Source organism: Mauremys mutica, chromosome 4 (assembly GCF_020497125.1).
Source record: "Mauremys mutica isolate MM-2020 ecotype Southern chromosome 4, ASM2049712v1, whole genome shotgun sequence".
Lineage (NCBI taxonomy): Eukaryota > Metazoa > Chordata > Testudines > Geoemydidae > Mauremys > Mauremys mutica.
The window spans coordinates 32,738,745-32,753,710 of NC_059075.1; the positions used below are offsets into that span (position 1 = coordinate 32,738,745).

A 14,966-nucleotide genomic window follows, 5' to 3' on the forward strand; every position below is an offset into this window, starting at 1 on the left:
CTGGCTGTGCTTACCATCCATCTGAGGATCTCAAAGACAGGCTATCAATATCTATAAATCCAAAATAGTTCATGTGACGGAATTGCAGCTGTTCTGAAATACTGGAGGAAGACTGTAGGTTGACCTGTTTGGGGGATGTTTACTGTATGAATATATTGGTTTAATTACTAGAGGGCTGTAAGGAAAAAACTGGCTCACAATAAGCCACTTCTCAGCAAACGCTTGAGAGCGGTTAAGGGACAATGCCATTACAGAAAAAAGGCCTGTGCATGGTTAAGATCAACTATAGCATGTTAAAAAGCAGAATGTCTCTCAAAAGAGATGGGAATTGTTCGGAAGAGTTGTTTAGGGGAACCAGACTAAGATTCAGATGCCCCCTGGGGTGTCTGAAAAAGTTAGGTATCAGAGGGGTATCCGTGTTCTGGCTCTGTAAAAAGTGGCAAAGAGTCCTGTGGCACCTTATAGACTAAGGGTACGTCCAGACTACCTGCTGAATTGGCGGGTAGGGATTGATTTATTGGGGATCGATATATCGTGTTTCATCTAGACACGATATATCGATCTCCGAACGTGCTCCTGTCAACTCCAGAACTCCACCAGAGCAAGCGGTGGTAGCGGAGTCGACAGGAGCCGCGGCTGTCGATTCCATGCCCTGAAGATGGGAGGTAAGTCAAAATAAGATATGTCGACTTTTTGCGTATCTTACATCGACACCCTCCCCACCCCGCAGTGTAGACCAGGCCTAACAGACGTATTGGAGCATAAGCTTTTGTGGGTGAATACCCACTTCATCAGACGCATGGGAAATCCATCAACCTCATGAAAAAGTTAGGTCTGCCTAGCTTATCATGAGGATCTGGGGACTAATTGGAGGGAAAGGGGGCCAGCTGCAGCAATTGCTGGCTAAGGCCCTACAGCTGGCCTTAATTGTACGTCTAGGTGAATCTCTAGGTAAGATACACATGTGTAGACTGTTTATTGTTTTTAAAGTCCTTTTTCTCTAAATGCTTTGTTCCTGTTGTTAAATTAAATAATACTTTGGTTTAAGAAGGCTGTTGAGTCACTGTAGTCACCTCTGGTCAGAGTCGCCTGAAGGGAAGAGCCGCACTCAGACCTGCTGGGAAAGCTCATTGATTCACAAGGTATATTGTGGCCCAAGGCCTGGTGTAAGAGTGGAAGAATTGCATAATTCCACCCTGCAATGGATTAAGATAAAGGCGTGAGGACTGACACCTGAAGGGTGAATTTAGAGAGATCAGAAGGGGATCGAGGTGCAGCTAGCTCTCTTATGCGACAGCTCATGTAAATCCCATGAAGACTATAGGGAAAATATGCATAGAAAAACTCCACAAGATGAAACAGAGGGAAATCTCTGATGCAGATCTAGATGATATCCACCCCAAGCCGCTGCAAAGATCACAGGGAAGGGTATTAGTGATGCATAGTTCAAGTCTGACTGGCATGGACCCAATGGGTTGAGAGCAATAGAATATTCAGTCTGAGTTTATTTTTCAGCTCAAACTTCTTGGGATATTAATTACATTGTTCTAACTTGATCCCTTGCCTGTGTGGCTTTATAAAGCAAAGGAGCTTTGTGGGCTGTAGATTTCCTAAAGCACAATGTATTATTTTTTTCCCTCTTTTAAATAAAGCAAGTGCTCTATTTTTGAAATAACATGAGTGAAAAATGACTTTCCACCTTGGTGGCAGGGCAGCAATTCGTTGTGCTGCCAACTGGAGGATCTGGACCAGGGACAGATTTGGGTTCCCAGGCTCAGTGCCAGAAGAGCTGAGACATATTTTTGAGGTGATGTACTTGGACTCTAGGGGGAGATTGTTGTTGACTGATCTGAGCTGCTTTAGAAAACATCTTGCCAGCTGATCCACAAAACAGCACTGCTCTTTGCTACAAAATGGACTGCTCTTCTGCCCTGAATTGGATGTGAGTTGAATATATAAGATGTGGTTGTTATGGTAGCTACAAGTGTTGCTGTAAAGTTCAGTGTATTTAGAACTTAAATTAAAAAAATCTCTGCATACAAATAAATGTATTACCAGCCACTCATTGATGGATATATGTTTTATTAGTATTATTATTATTTAATTAAATCACTAAGGTTGCTGCAAAGACTGAAGTGTGAGATTAAAATGCATTAGCTCATCTCTCTGTACTGCAATAAGGGGAGATCCATTTAATCAGCCTTAGTGGTACTGTGCCATAGGTGAACACAACATTTAAAAAAAATAAATAAATAAAGCCAAAGAACCAGATGCTGGTTTCCCTTAACACTGGTGCAAATCCAGAATAACTCCATTGCAGTAAACTGGAGTGGACACCAGGTTATGTGAGAGCCAACTCTGACCCCTGGCCCTATGTAGCTTTCAATTGCAAATACTATGGATCTCAGTAGGAGACTACTCATTGTGCATAAAGTTAAGCATGGGCATATGTCCTTCACAAGATCAAGGCCTAACTCCTTTATCTTACAAGCTGATTTGTGAGAAAAGACTTCTGCACCAACATGGAGCCCAAACTTCAGTGGAGCTTTACATGCCGATCTGCTTACGTGGGCCCCTGCACCTAAGATCCCAATCCTACACAGACTTATACACGTGCTTAACTTTACACCCTGTGAATGTCCTATTGACTTCCATGAGAGTGCTCACATCGGTAAGTTACTGAAGTGTGTAAGTATTTGCAGGATCAAGGGCAAAAGTTTTTACCAAAAATAAAGTGAAAAATCTATAGACTAAGGTCCTGATTTTGCAAAGACTTATGCATGTGCGTAACTATATGCACTATGTGTACTCCTATTAGGGTTGTCAACTTTCTAATCGCACAAAACCGAACACCCTTGCCCCGCCGCCTGCCCCACCCCAATCCGAGTCTCTGCCCCCCGCTCACTCCATCCCCTCTCCCTTCAATCGCTCACTCTGCCCACCCTCACTCACTTTTGCTAGGCTGGGGCAGGGGGTTGAGGTGCGGGAGGGGGTGGGGCCGGGGACAAGGGGTGCAGGAGGGGGCTCTGGGTGGGGCTAAGGGGTTCAGAGTGCAGGAGGGAGCTCAGGGCTGGGGCAGGGGGTTGGGGTATGCAAGGGGGTGTGGAATGCTGGCTCTGAGGAGGGAATTTAGGTGCGGAAGGGGACTCAGGGCAAGGGGTTGGGGTGAGGGATCCAGGCCGTGCTTACCTCAGGCGGCTCCCGGAAGCAGCCTGCCTGTCCCTGCGGCCCCTAGACACAGGGGAAGCCAGGGGTCTCCGTGCACTGCCCATGCTCACAGGTGCCACCCCCACAGCTCCCCTTGGCCATAGTTCCTGGCCAAGGGGAGCTGTGGAGCCGACGCTTGGGGCGGGGGCAGCACATGGAACCCCCATGGCCGCCTCTGCCTTAGCCCTGCTGTGCCGCTGACCGGACTTTTAGCAGCCCAGTCAGCAGTGCTCACCGGAGCCACCAGGGTCCCTTTTCGACTGGGCATTTCTGTTGAAAACCGGATGCCTGGCAACCCTAAGTACAATTGACTTTCCTGGGACTACTCATAGAGTGCAAAGTTAAGTACACGAGTAACTGTTTGCTGGTTTGGGACCTGTGCTTGATGAAGAGGTGAGTGGGGAAGATAATCTTTTACAGAAAGATAGATATTATTACTCTAGGAAAGTGGTTCTTGAACTTGGGCTGCCGCTTGTTCAGGGAAAGCCCCTGGCAGGCTGGGACGGTTTGTTTACCTGCCACGGCCGCACGTTCAGCCGATCGCAGCTCCAGGCCAATGAGGGCTGCAGGAAGGGTGGCCAGCATGTCCCACGGCCCACGCCACTTCCTGCAGCCCTCATTGCCCTGAAACGGCGATTGGGAGCTGTGATCATCCAAACCTTCGGATGCGACAGGTAAACAAACTGGCCCAGTCCGCCAGGGGCTTTCCCTGAACAAGCCGTGGCCCAAGTTTGAGAACCACTGCTCTAGGGGACCAGAGTTTTCCCAGGGAGAGTTGAATGTAAAAGTTGTTTGCTTTGTGAATGTCTTGATTGTTGATTTCTTAAAATAATATGAATATTATTATTATTATTGTCTACCTAGCTATAAAACCCCAAGATAGGTTAGCAGTATTGAATATTCAATGGACTATCTTTCAGTTGTTGATCATTGTTGAAAGATTTTGTAGTTTGTGCCTCTTTTGCAATTACATGTAGTTAGAAAGTTTTAACATCAGTTTGTCCCCACCCCCAGTATTCCTCTGATTTTGCAGCCAACTGTAGGTTGTTTTTATGCGAACCAGACCAAGTCCCGGGGCAAAACTGACATCATAATGGCTTGTCATTAGAAAAATCAGGAGCAGGGTGTGGAAAGACTAATGCGGGAAGCTCCCACATTTCCCACCAATGAACTGTGAAGTGAACTCTGCTTGTCAGACAGGTTATTGGGGCAGGACATGTGACGCTGTTTCAAAGCAGCTTTTTGCCAACACCCTTCAGCTATGAGAAGCTCAGGAATCTCATCAGGTGGAGAGCTACTGATAAGTTAGGACTTGCATGCTGTGTGGTTGCAGAATACTCCACTGCTTTGTCTTTTTTTTTTTTTTTAATCACTTGCCTCTTTACAAAGCAACACAAACAGTGCAAGCAAGGATCTAAGCGTGTTTTTCTTGTAGACTCGGAAATGTGAATGTAAACACATGAAGGCCATCCAAATTGCTGTTGGTAGGTAGAAAAGTCTTTTTCCTTTAAATAGTACAGCAGCAAGGTTCTTGTTCCATTTCATTAATATTTTTTGTTTTGGAAGAAAAGGGGTGATTAAAAATGCAATTCTAACGGTGTGGATTTGACTTAAAATGGAAAAAAGCCAAGAGGAAAATCAAAGTTGAAGTTGTAAAACTCCATCTTTAACTTCCTTTTTCTTGTGCCTAGGTATTGTGTGTTATTTAAGGTCTGGCATTGTTTGGAGACCCTGCAGTGTCTAATGTATTAAATTAGCTCAGAATAGCAATTTCACTTTTAACTATGAGTTTCCTTGCTTTCACTTCTGGCTGGGCATTTCTCACCCTTGGAATTAACTTCAGTACAGACATGTGTAACGCTAATTGATTTCAGCAGGGGTTGGGCATGTTTCAAAGAGCAGAATTCAGCCCTTAATGTCATTTTAACTTCAGTCTTTGTATGAATTGCCACTTCACATCAGAATTTACTAAACTGCACTTCTAAATATGCGAGCAATTTATCTGGATAATCATAAAGTGTCTGCAGTCTTTACTCAGACAAAAGTCCCAATTGATGTGAACTGCTACATACAACAACCACTTTTGTTACAGCAAATATTATTTACAATGATAATGGTAAACTATAAACTCTCTTACTTCACATTAAACAGAATGAGGAAAACGTACAGGAGTACTTGTGGCACCTTAGAGACTAACAAATTTATTTCAGCATAAGCTTTCGTGAGCTACAGCTCACTTCTTCGGATGCATAGAATGGAACACACAGCTATGCTGTAGCTCACGAAAGCTTATGCTGAAATAAATTTGTTAGTCTCTAAGGTGCCACAAGTACGCCTGTTCTTTTTGCGGATACAGACTAACACAGCTGCTACTCTGAAACCTGTCAGAATGAGGAAAGTCATCTTCATTAATATACTACTTTTGGGGAAAAGTTTTTATGTGTATTCCAGCGCCTAAAAACCAAAATATATCTTTTAAAACACCTCCATGTTCATGTTGTCACAGATTATAAATTTTAATGGAAATTTAAATAATCACAAATCTCAGGAGACAAGTTGGATTAACAGTGTTTTGAAGGAATATTTTACCCTAAACTAAAGCACATAAATCAAACCCCAAAATAACTGAAAATGATTGTCATTTTGTTTCCATTTGGACACAGCACTTGCTAATCACGTGTGCACGTGTGTTCTTAGCACTGTAGAGACCTGCGTTGCATTTTAAGGTCAGGCTTCAATTTCTGAAGAATCTAATTTAAAGCTATTTATAGTGCTTTTTGATTGCCTGTAATAACTAATGGAAAAACTGGGCAACAGAGAAATAAATGTGTAACAGCTGCATCTACTTTAAATTGATTAAAAGTAGTAAAAAGAAGTGTAAATAGAAGAGTGAATTTGACAATGAAACAGAAGCAAATGTAGTCTCTGTTTTATTGTGAAACGTTTGACAGAAGTAACTCTGACTCCTCAGAAGGCCTTGGATCCCAGTGTTTAAAGTTTACTTTGCTGTTTGTCTTGAGTGGGGTCAGTGTTGTAAGTGAATAATTTATAGGCAGCATGAATGAGCTCATTAGTCACCTTTTCAGAGTATAAATGAGTTTTGTGGTTGTCATTACATGGGCCTTCTGTTCAGCAGCACAGCAAAATGACAGTTTGGCAGTTGACTGGCTTGTAGCAGGACAGCCTGTCTCTTTTCAAGTCTGGATTTGCTTTTGTGTTCTATTGAAACCCCCATTCTATTACCCAGTGCTGGTCCAGTAACTTTCAGAATTAAGAAGTTTTTCCAGCAAAAGCTCTTTTGTTTTGTTTGTTTGCGTTTAAAAAAAATGCTGAAAGTGGTTTAACAAGCAAGAGTGGAGCAAATAAAACATATACATTAAAATGCATATACACACACACACCATAATTGACTTTTCTATATCATAATTTGTTTCAAAATGTTGTGTAGTGATAGCAATTTTAGGCTCCAATCCTGTAACCATTATTGCACATGCATAAGTGTTTGCAGAACTGGGGCCTTTCACAAAGTAGTTGTTTAAGGCCATCACCATCCCTTCTGGATGAGGGAAACATGTAGGTAAGGAAACTTTCCTACCAAACATCTGTGATGCGTCAGAGTGAGGCACTAAATCTTTCAGATTATGCCATCTGTTAGGTGAGGCTGTTTGTTTCCAGAGAGGCAGGGGCGGTGCCAACAGACCCAGCATGGAGCAGGCATCCAACCCCAACCATGAGCTTTCCCAACCACAATGGAGGAGCAGAAATCCCCACCCACGTGGAAACCAGAAACTACCCTTTTCTCTTTCCCTCTGCCTAGCTCCCATGCCATGATGTCTTGTTTCCCCCACCATGGTTCAGCCTCCTCAGCACCCTATAGCCCTGCAGAGGACCCAAGGAGAAGGGGGAAACCTACTGCAGATGCTACTGTTTCAGGTTCCCTTTGCACACACCCTCCCCCCAATTTTTCCATGGTCTCTTTCCACAGTGTGGAAGGTCTCCTTCCACAGTGTATTTGGTTGGACTCTTAAAACATAATAAACACTGTCCGCACTTAAATGCAACTTGATTTTTTTAAAAATCAGTTTGTGATGTTCTCATCCTACCAGATTACAAAGTATATCCACATAGCAGTTTTTTTCAAATACAACCGTGCATCAGCTGAGTCCGTGTGTCTACACTTATCACACACCCTATGTTAGTATCAGTGCATTCTGGGAAAATTTGGCCAGCAATCAGTGCCTTAGCGGGAAGCAGTATCCAGAAAACATGCACACAGAGCAGCCATAGTAGCATGTCAGGCAGATATCTTGCTCGGGAAAAAATGACTGTCCATCTGTGCAGGCAGGCAGGCATAGCTGGTGAGTCCCATCCACACAGAGAATTAAGTAATGGTTATAGGGAAACGGTCATGTGCTAGCCTAGGCTACTGGTAAGAGCAAAGTGTTGTTAATATCACAATTACAACATGATCAACATTTACTTGGCATGTGAACACAAACTTCATTTAAAAGCAGCAAAGAGTCCTGTGGCACCTTATAGACTAACAGACGTATTGGAGCATGAGCTTTCGTGGGTGAATACCCACTTCGTCGGATGCATGCATACGAAGTGGGTATTCACCCACAAAAGCTCATGCTCCAATACGTCTGTTAGTCTATAAGGTGCCACAGGACTCTTTGCTGCTTTCACAGATCCAGACTAACAGGGCTACCCCTCTGATACTAAACTTCATTTAATGTCAGTCATGTCACTAACTGGTTGCAAACCCTGTCTCCAAGAATAGATATGATTTTAAGAAAAAGCTCCCATTTTAAGCAAGGCACACATCTCTAGGAATTAACAGTTTACTGATAGCTATATTATTCAAGGTGCGTTTCACTAAAAGTAAGTGTGGAGCTGCTGAAAGGTCAAGAATGTGTGTTTAAAAAAAAAAAGTGATGTTCTTTAGAACTTTTTTTAAATCTGTGGAAGACTTGCCTTCTGATTCCATGCAGTATCGCCCATAAATTGTCATATGCAAGATTCTACTATGTTAACTTACATTGCATTTGTGGATGTACAAATAAAGGGTCAAAGCCTAAAGTTCTTATTCAGGTTTTACTGAAATGAAGAGCTTTTATTCAAGAAAAACTGAGTAAGGACTTCCAGATTTGACCCAGAAATAATTGTAATTTGTTTTTAGCAGGTCCATCCAACAGTAAAACTTTGTAACAGTATTAATTTGTGTTAGTTACTGTTTTCCCAGGTAACTTTATTATTCAGAATTGAACTTTTTTGCTTTGTATGTGACTTTGGTTGCTTCATTTCCTTCTCCCTGCACCCAAAAAAATAAAATAAAATCCAGTTGATCTCTGTCTTTGATAACTTTGGCAGGTCTGTCATACAATTGTGGTACGAGGAATTCTAAGTTAGAGGTATTACAAGGGCAAATTATTGTTATACCAGTGTAACTGACAACAGACTCTGGTCCATCAAATACCAGAGAAGTTTGAAAATGAAAAACTCATTTTGTTTCTGTCTCCTGCAAAATCTAAATGTAAACTAGAAAGCCGGGTTACACTACAGCAGGGGTTCTCAAACGGGGGATCGGGACCCCTCGGGGGGGTTGCAAGGTTATTACATGGCGGGTCATGAGCTGTCAGCCTCCACCCCAAACCCCGCTTTGCCTCTAACATTTATAATGGTGTTAAATTAAAAACACTTCAAAATATATTTTTAAAGGGGGTCGCACTCAGAGGCTTGCTATGTGAAAGGGGTCACTAGTACAAAAGTTTGAGAACCACTGCACTACAGGCTTGTGCTGGTATAGCTTTGTTGGTCAGGGGTGTAGTGACTTGTGAGCTCTGATTAGGAGCTTTTGTGGGCATAACTGTCAGAGTAGCTGCAGTTGTTGTACTGCAAAGTTGCATTTTTACTGTTATGGTTTGTTTGTTCAGCGGGAGGGGGCTGGAATAAGCGATACCAGCAAAAGTGCAGTTTTGCTGGTATAAACTGCATCCATACTAGGAGTGCTTTGCTGGTATACTATTCTGATATGGCTATCCTGGTCAAGCGCTCTTACTGTAGACCTGGCTTAATAATTGTATGTGGAACAAAGCAGCATGTGATTTTTCTCCCCACCCCCTTTAACTATTGATAGTTTGACAGCTGTATATAATTTTAGTACAAAGTATAACCATTTCCTTAGAAGTTGCAGGTGTGTGTAACTACAGTGGCATCATAAACTTCTGTGCACCATTTTACAAAGGAACTTTTACATTAAATACAATATTTTGTTGTTCTGATTATTCAAAATTAATGATACTGAGGTTCATGGAACACCAGAACTGCAGAAACATATAACTTTGTTTCATCTGATCATTGGCAAGATGTATGCCTCTCATAAAGCTTTGCACTGATGTTCATTTTCTCACAAATTCAGCTCTTTCTGGGGTTTCCACAACTGGTGTAATTGAGAACTTGAGGAATGTTTAAATGAAAGGATAAAACAGTTATGTAACTCTGATTATACGTATCACAGGGAATGGTCACAGTAGAGGTCTCCCATCAGTAAAAGGAGTGGTGTTGGTATCAGACTTGTGCAATATGTATCCATCATCATGAGAACCTCTATTATCCCCTCCTAGTGTGTGTGTGTGTGTGTGTGTGTGTAAGTAAGTGGACTCCATTATATAGATGTGGGGAAAGGGAGGTTAGCATGTGACTCTAAATAGTCATTTGATGAACAAAAAGAGGAAATGCCCAGCATAAGTGGTGGTATGAAAGAAGGCAGAAATACAAGTGTGGGAAGAAAGAAACAAAAAAGGTCACTTGGGAGGAGCAGTTGTAGCAGGAAGTGTAAAAGAGGAAATGAGGGCAAAAGTGCATTGTGTTAAAAATCAGTTTTTTTAAATAGTGCCCAAATGTGTTTAAGATGCCATCAATAGACATAAGAGAGGATCCCTGCCCCAAGGACATTACAACCTAAGTTTAGACATGACACAACAAGAAGGAGAAACAAACCACTGGGGAGGAAGAACGAGCAGGAAGAAAATGGTGAAGGCTAGCACACAGCTAGGCATCACAACCTTCTAATGAGACTACGATCTATTTTATTTTACAAACTCTTTGGGGCAGGAACCATGTTTGCTTCTGTGCTTGCAGCATGCCTAACACAAAAGGGCCCCAATCAGAACTGGGAGCTCTGGGTACAACTGCAGTACAAACCATAAAAAAAATTCACAGGCATAATCAGCAAATTTTTTTTAGACCTCTTGGAAGAACCGGGTCTTCAGGACAGCTTTGAGGGGAAGGTAGCAGCCTGGGAGGATGGCTCTGGCAAGGTGCCCCATAAATAGGCATTGGGATGGAAAAAATAAATGGAGACAGTTGTGGGAGAAACAGACAAACTGACAGTGGTGCAAGGCTTGATGCCCTAAGTGGATTGATCAGGGCAATGTGATCAGAGACTAGGTTAGATTGACATAGAAGATGGGGTTGGGTAGGGACTTGAAGGTGATGACAAAAAGTTTGAACCTGATGCATTGTGGGATTGGGGCAGGCAGTAGAAATATTCAGAGGGGTGGTGGAACATCAACAGACTAATGGACAGGGAAAATGTTCTCACCAGTGATGATGATGGGAAGATCAGAGTTTGTGCTCTTTGCCATGCTCAGCTTGCAGGAGGTATCAGATTCCAGACTGGATGGAGGGCAAGGGAATGGGGTAGAGAGAGATTCTTGGAAATCCTCATTAAACAGAGAGACTGAAACAGTGACTGGTATTCCTCAAAATTGAATTGAAAGTTAATACATTCTTGTATAGCTATCTATGGTGCAAGCTGAAAAGTCCCAGTCTTATTACTCTCTCCTCAGATGGAAGCCGTTCCATACCCCTAATCATTTTTGTTCCCCTTTTCTGAACCTTTTCCAATTCCAATATATATTTTTTGAGATGGAGTGACCACATCTGCACACAGTATTCAAGATGTGGGCATACCATGGATTTATATAGAGACAACGTGATATTTTCTGTCCTATTATCTATCCGTTTCTTAATTATTCCCAGCATTCTGTTCGCTTTTTTAACTGCCGCTGCGCATTGAGGCTATATCTACACTTCAGCTTATGTCAGCATAACGCACGTCGTTTAGGGGAGTGAATAAATCACCCCCATGAGGGGACATAAGTTACACCAGGTGCTTCTGGGGATAGTGGGGGCGGTAATTCAGCGGCGGGGGGTCCTTCTGCTCCGGGACCCGCCGCCGATGTACCCCGAAGACCTGTGGCGGGGGCCCCCCGCCGCCGAATTACTGCTGAAACGGGACCCACCGCCGAAGTGCCAGGTCTTCGGCGGTAATTTGTCGGCGGGGGGTCCTTCTGCCCTGGAGCGGAAGGACCCCCCGCCACCGAATTGCCGATGATGACCCGGAGCAGAAGAAGCTCCGGGGGCCTAGGCCCCGTGAGAGTTTTCTGGGGCTCCTGAAACGAGTGAAGGACCCTGCTCCAGGGGCCCCAAAAAACTCTCGTGGGGGCCCTTGCGGGGCCCGGGGCAAATTGCCCCACTTGCCTCCCCCTCTGGGTGACCCTGAGTGGGGGTGGCTCAGAGCCATTGAACCAAACTGTAAACCCTGTATATGACTGAAACCACTTCAAGTCAGGGGGTGCCGCAGCACACCCACCACTTCTAGTTCCAGCACCTATGAACACTGGTCTGCACAGTGCTATGTTGGTGGGGGAGCTTCTCCCATTCACATAGCTTCTGCCACTTGCGGAGGTGGTTTTATTATGCCAATGGGAAAGCGCTCTCCTGTCAGCACAGCCCATCTTCACTGACACGCTGCAGCGGTGCTGCATGGCCACAGTCGCTGACAGCAAGGACTGGAATATACATGTTTCCTGTCCCCCAGTCCTGTGCTCTAGCCAGTAGAGAATACTGCCTACCATACATGCATTTCAAACATTTTTGGGCTGATCGTCTGCTTGTTATCCTTATGGCTTACTGTGGCAGGACCTGTTTTCCATAGAAAAGCTGTAACATTCTGGAACTGATCCTACTCCCATTGAGTCAATTGGAAATTTTACTACTGATTTGAAACAGAATAGAATTGTATCCTGTTCAGATACAGAGTTCATACATAGGTACTGAGATTTTAGATGCAATAGTCTTTATATCCCACAACAGTATCCCATGAGATTTTGCCCTTGACACTTCTGAAACAATGCTCATTAACTGAATTCCATTTAGTTTTGTAAGAGGCTTGACTTTTGAAACCAATGGCAAATGTGGTGAATGTCTCCTCTTTGATGTTGATAAAGAGTCAGTTGTTTTACTTAAAGAACTTCTCCAAGTACTTGGAGTTAATTTCTGGGGGTGGTGTTATTTGGTAATTTAGTTTCTGTTTAAAACAACATAGCCATGAGATAAGAATTGTGTAAGGTAATGGTCCACAGTGTGCTTCGATGATAGAAAGAAGTGTGATTGCAGGGTATTGTTAGGAGCAGGTAATAAAGATATTGTGTTGTCTAATGGGTATTGTTTCCATTCTTACATTCAGCTGCTGGCACAGCTTTCAGAAAACATGCAAGAATGTGAAATATCAGTTCAGTAGACAGAGGGGAAAAACCTATCAGCAAGGGAAGATCTTAGCAAGACATGACCAGAATTTATCTCAGTTCTCCAAATGGAAAAACAGTCACTTTTTTGCTTTTGTAACTGCATCTACACCAGCACTTTTGCTGGTATAAAAATCACATCTCTAACTAGGATGACTAGATGGCAAGTGTGAAAAATTGGGACGGTGGTTGGGGGTAATAGGTGCCTATGTAAGAAAAAGGTCCAAAAATCGGGACTATCCCTATAAAATCGAGACATCTGGTCACCCTACCTCTAACCAACATTGTATGGGTAAACAATTCTAGTGTAGACCTGGCCTATGTTGAAGGGAAACATTGGTGTAGCTATTAACTAATTTGCAGATTTTGTTAATTCAGAATGGAAAACACTTGATTTTGGATTACCCTTAAAACTATTAATTATGCTAATTTTAAAGGTGGTCAATTGTATCTGGATTTTCTTTTCTTAACTCAGTTATGTGAATACAGTATTAGAGCAGGAAATGTTACCTAGTGCATAGAGTACTATGACTGTGAGTTGGGAGACCTGGTGTCTAGTCCCTACTCTGCCACTAACCACTTGGGTGACTCTAGGGAAGTCATGTCCCTCTCTGCCTCAGTTTCCCTATCTGTACACGGATAAATATAACAGCCTCCTTTTATAAAGTCTTTTGAGATCTGCTGATGAAAAGCACTATATAAAAGCTAGTACTTTATTATATTTATTATAGGTGTAGGGATTTGGTGTAAAGAGGCCTGGGTTTTATATCTAGCTTTGCCACTGACTGAAGTGAAGTCACGTCACCTCTCTGTGCCTCAGTTTCTCCACTTGTATAATTCTGTTGACCCAGATTTGTGCAATATTTTGAACTGTACAGATGAGAAATTTATAAAAGTCCTAGCTGTTGGGTTTTTCTTTCTTAAGAGACAGTGCTCTTGAACTCATGCAGCTGCACATTTAGAACCTATCTAAACTAACAAAAAAATGGGTGGGTGCGGTTTTTTGTTTTGTTTTTTAAATTAGCTTAATTCAACTAGTTTAACTGAATTGGTGTTAACTCAGTTGAGAAACCCACTTAACACTAATCCCCTTGAGATAGCTCAACTGGGTGGGAATTAAGTACCTTTTTTCCTAGTCAAGGCCTTAAAACATGTTTCTCTAAGGAATAAATGGTTTCTCTCCTCCCTGATTGTGTTGGTTTCTGGTTTGTTTTCTGTTGCAATTTAAAGCATTTGAGGAAAGATCCCCAGGTGGAGCAAACTGTCAGACTCATAGCTCCATTTTTAAATCTATAGAACTTTAACTGTATTGGGCCCTGGATAATTTAGTACTTCTCTGTGTGTGGATACATATCTCAGCAGTTGGGATTTGCTAAACTAAATCACTTGAGCTAAGAGCTCTCTGGTATAAATTGTAAGGATGCTGGTGGGGATATTCTCCACTGTCCTACACCTGTACTATCATTTACCCCTGTGCATAGTGGGTGTAAAAGCACTACCATATCATTTGAAATCCATTTTGCATGGGGCTATGACTACACAAAATGCAAGGGTTAGTGTTTTCAGTAGTGTTGGGTAGTTTGCTTCCCCTGCTTTGTTTTTTCTAACCCTCATTTTGTTGACCTTCAGACTTGTCTGCTCTCCCAGTCTCTTCTGGGCTGAGGGATGGGTATAGCTTTAATTTGGGTGCATTTGGTTGTGTCTTGCTTTTGAATATTGAAGCCTAATAATCTTGTTGTACTGGAGGAGTGCATTCCTATAAATAGAAACATCACGACTATCAGAATACCCCTTGCGAGGGGGAGACTAGTATCCACTGTTGGGGAGAGTGTGAATAAAGAGGTATCTTTGATTGTTTCCCCCAAAGGAGCAATGCTCGATTGCTGGGACTATGAAGGAGTGAATTCCAGGGCCCAGAACCAGCTATTTGCCCCTGCTGTTCTCGAGAACAACTTTCAGGCCTGGGGCTGCTGTAACATCCCGATCAACCTTAACTTTTTTTTTTTTTTTTTTTAAGTCTGAGACTTTTTAAATTCTCACCCTCTTGCGAGGCAGTGTTTTCATTGGGACGATTACAGTCTCCCTCCTCCTGATGTTTTCAGATCTTGCACCGCCAGTTTCAGAGCGCAGGGCAAACATTGGCTCAGCAATGTTTCTAATCACACT

General features: G+C 42.8%; 1 protein-coding gene and 1 long non-coding RNA gene across 5 annotated transcripts in view; one reads left to right on the plus strand and one right to left on the minus strand.

The window, feature by feature from the left end:
- The window catches only part of FOXN3 (forkhead box N3), a 318,212-nt gene that overhangs the window by 107,158 nt on the left and 196,088 nt on the right, over window positions 1-14,966 (plus strand). The window contains exon 1 of one of the 4 annotated variants that reach the window (XM_045014702.1): window positions 4,406-4,691. The exons of the other annotated variants lie outside the window; for them this stretch is intronic. The gene's annotated coding sequence lies outside the window, so the exon portion shown is untranslated. Of the gene's footprint in view, window positions 1-4,405; window positions 4,692-14,966 lie in introns of those variants that run through there. 4 annotated transcript variants of the gene reach the window in all.
- Window positions 1-14,966, minus strand: part of LOC123369298 — an 85,853-nt gene that overhangs the window by 7,596 nt on the left and 63,291 nt on the right. The gene's annotated exons all lie outside the window — the stretch shown is intronic.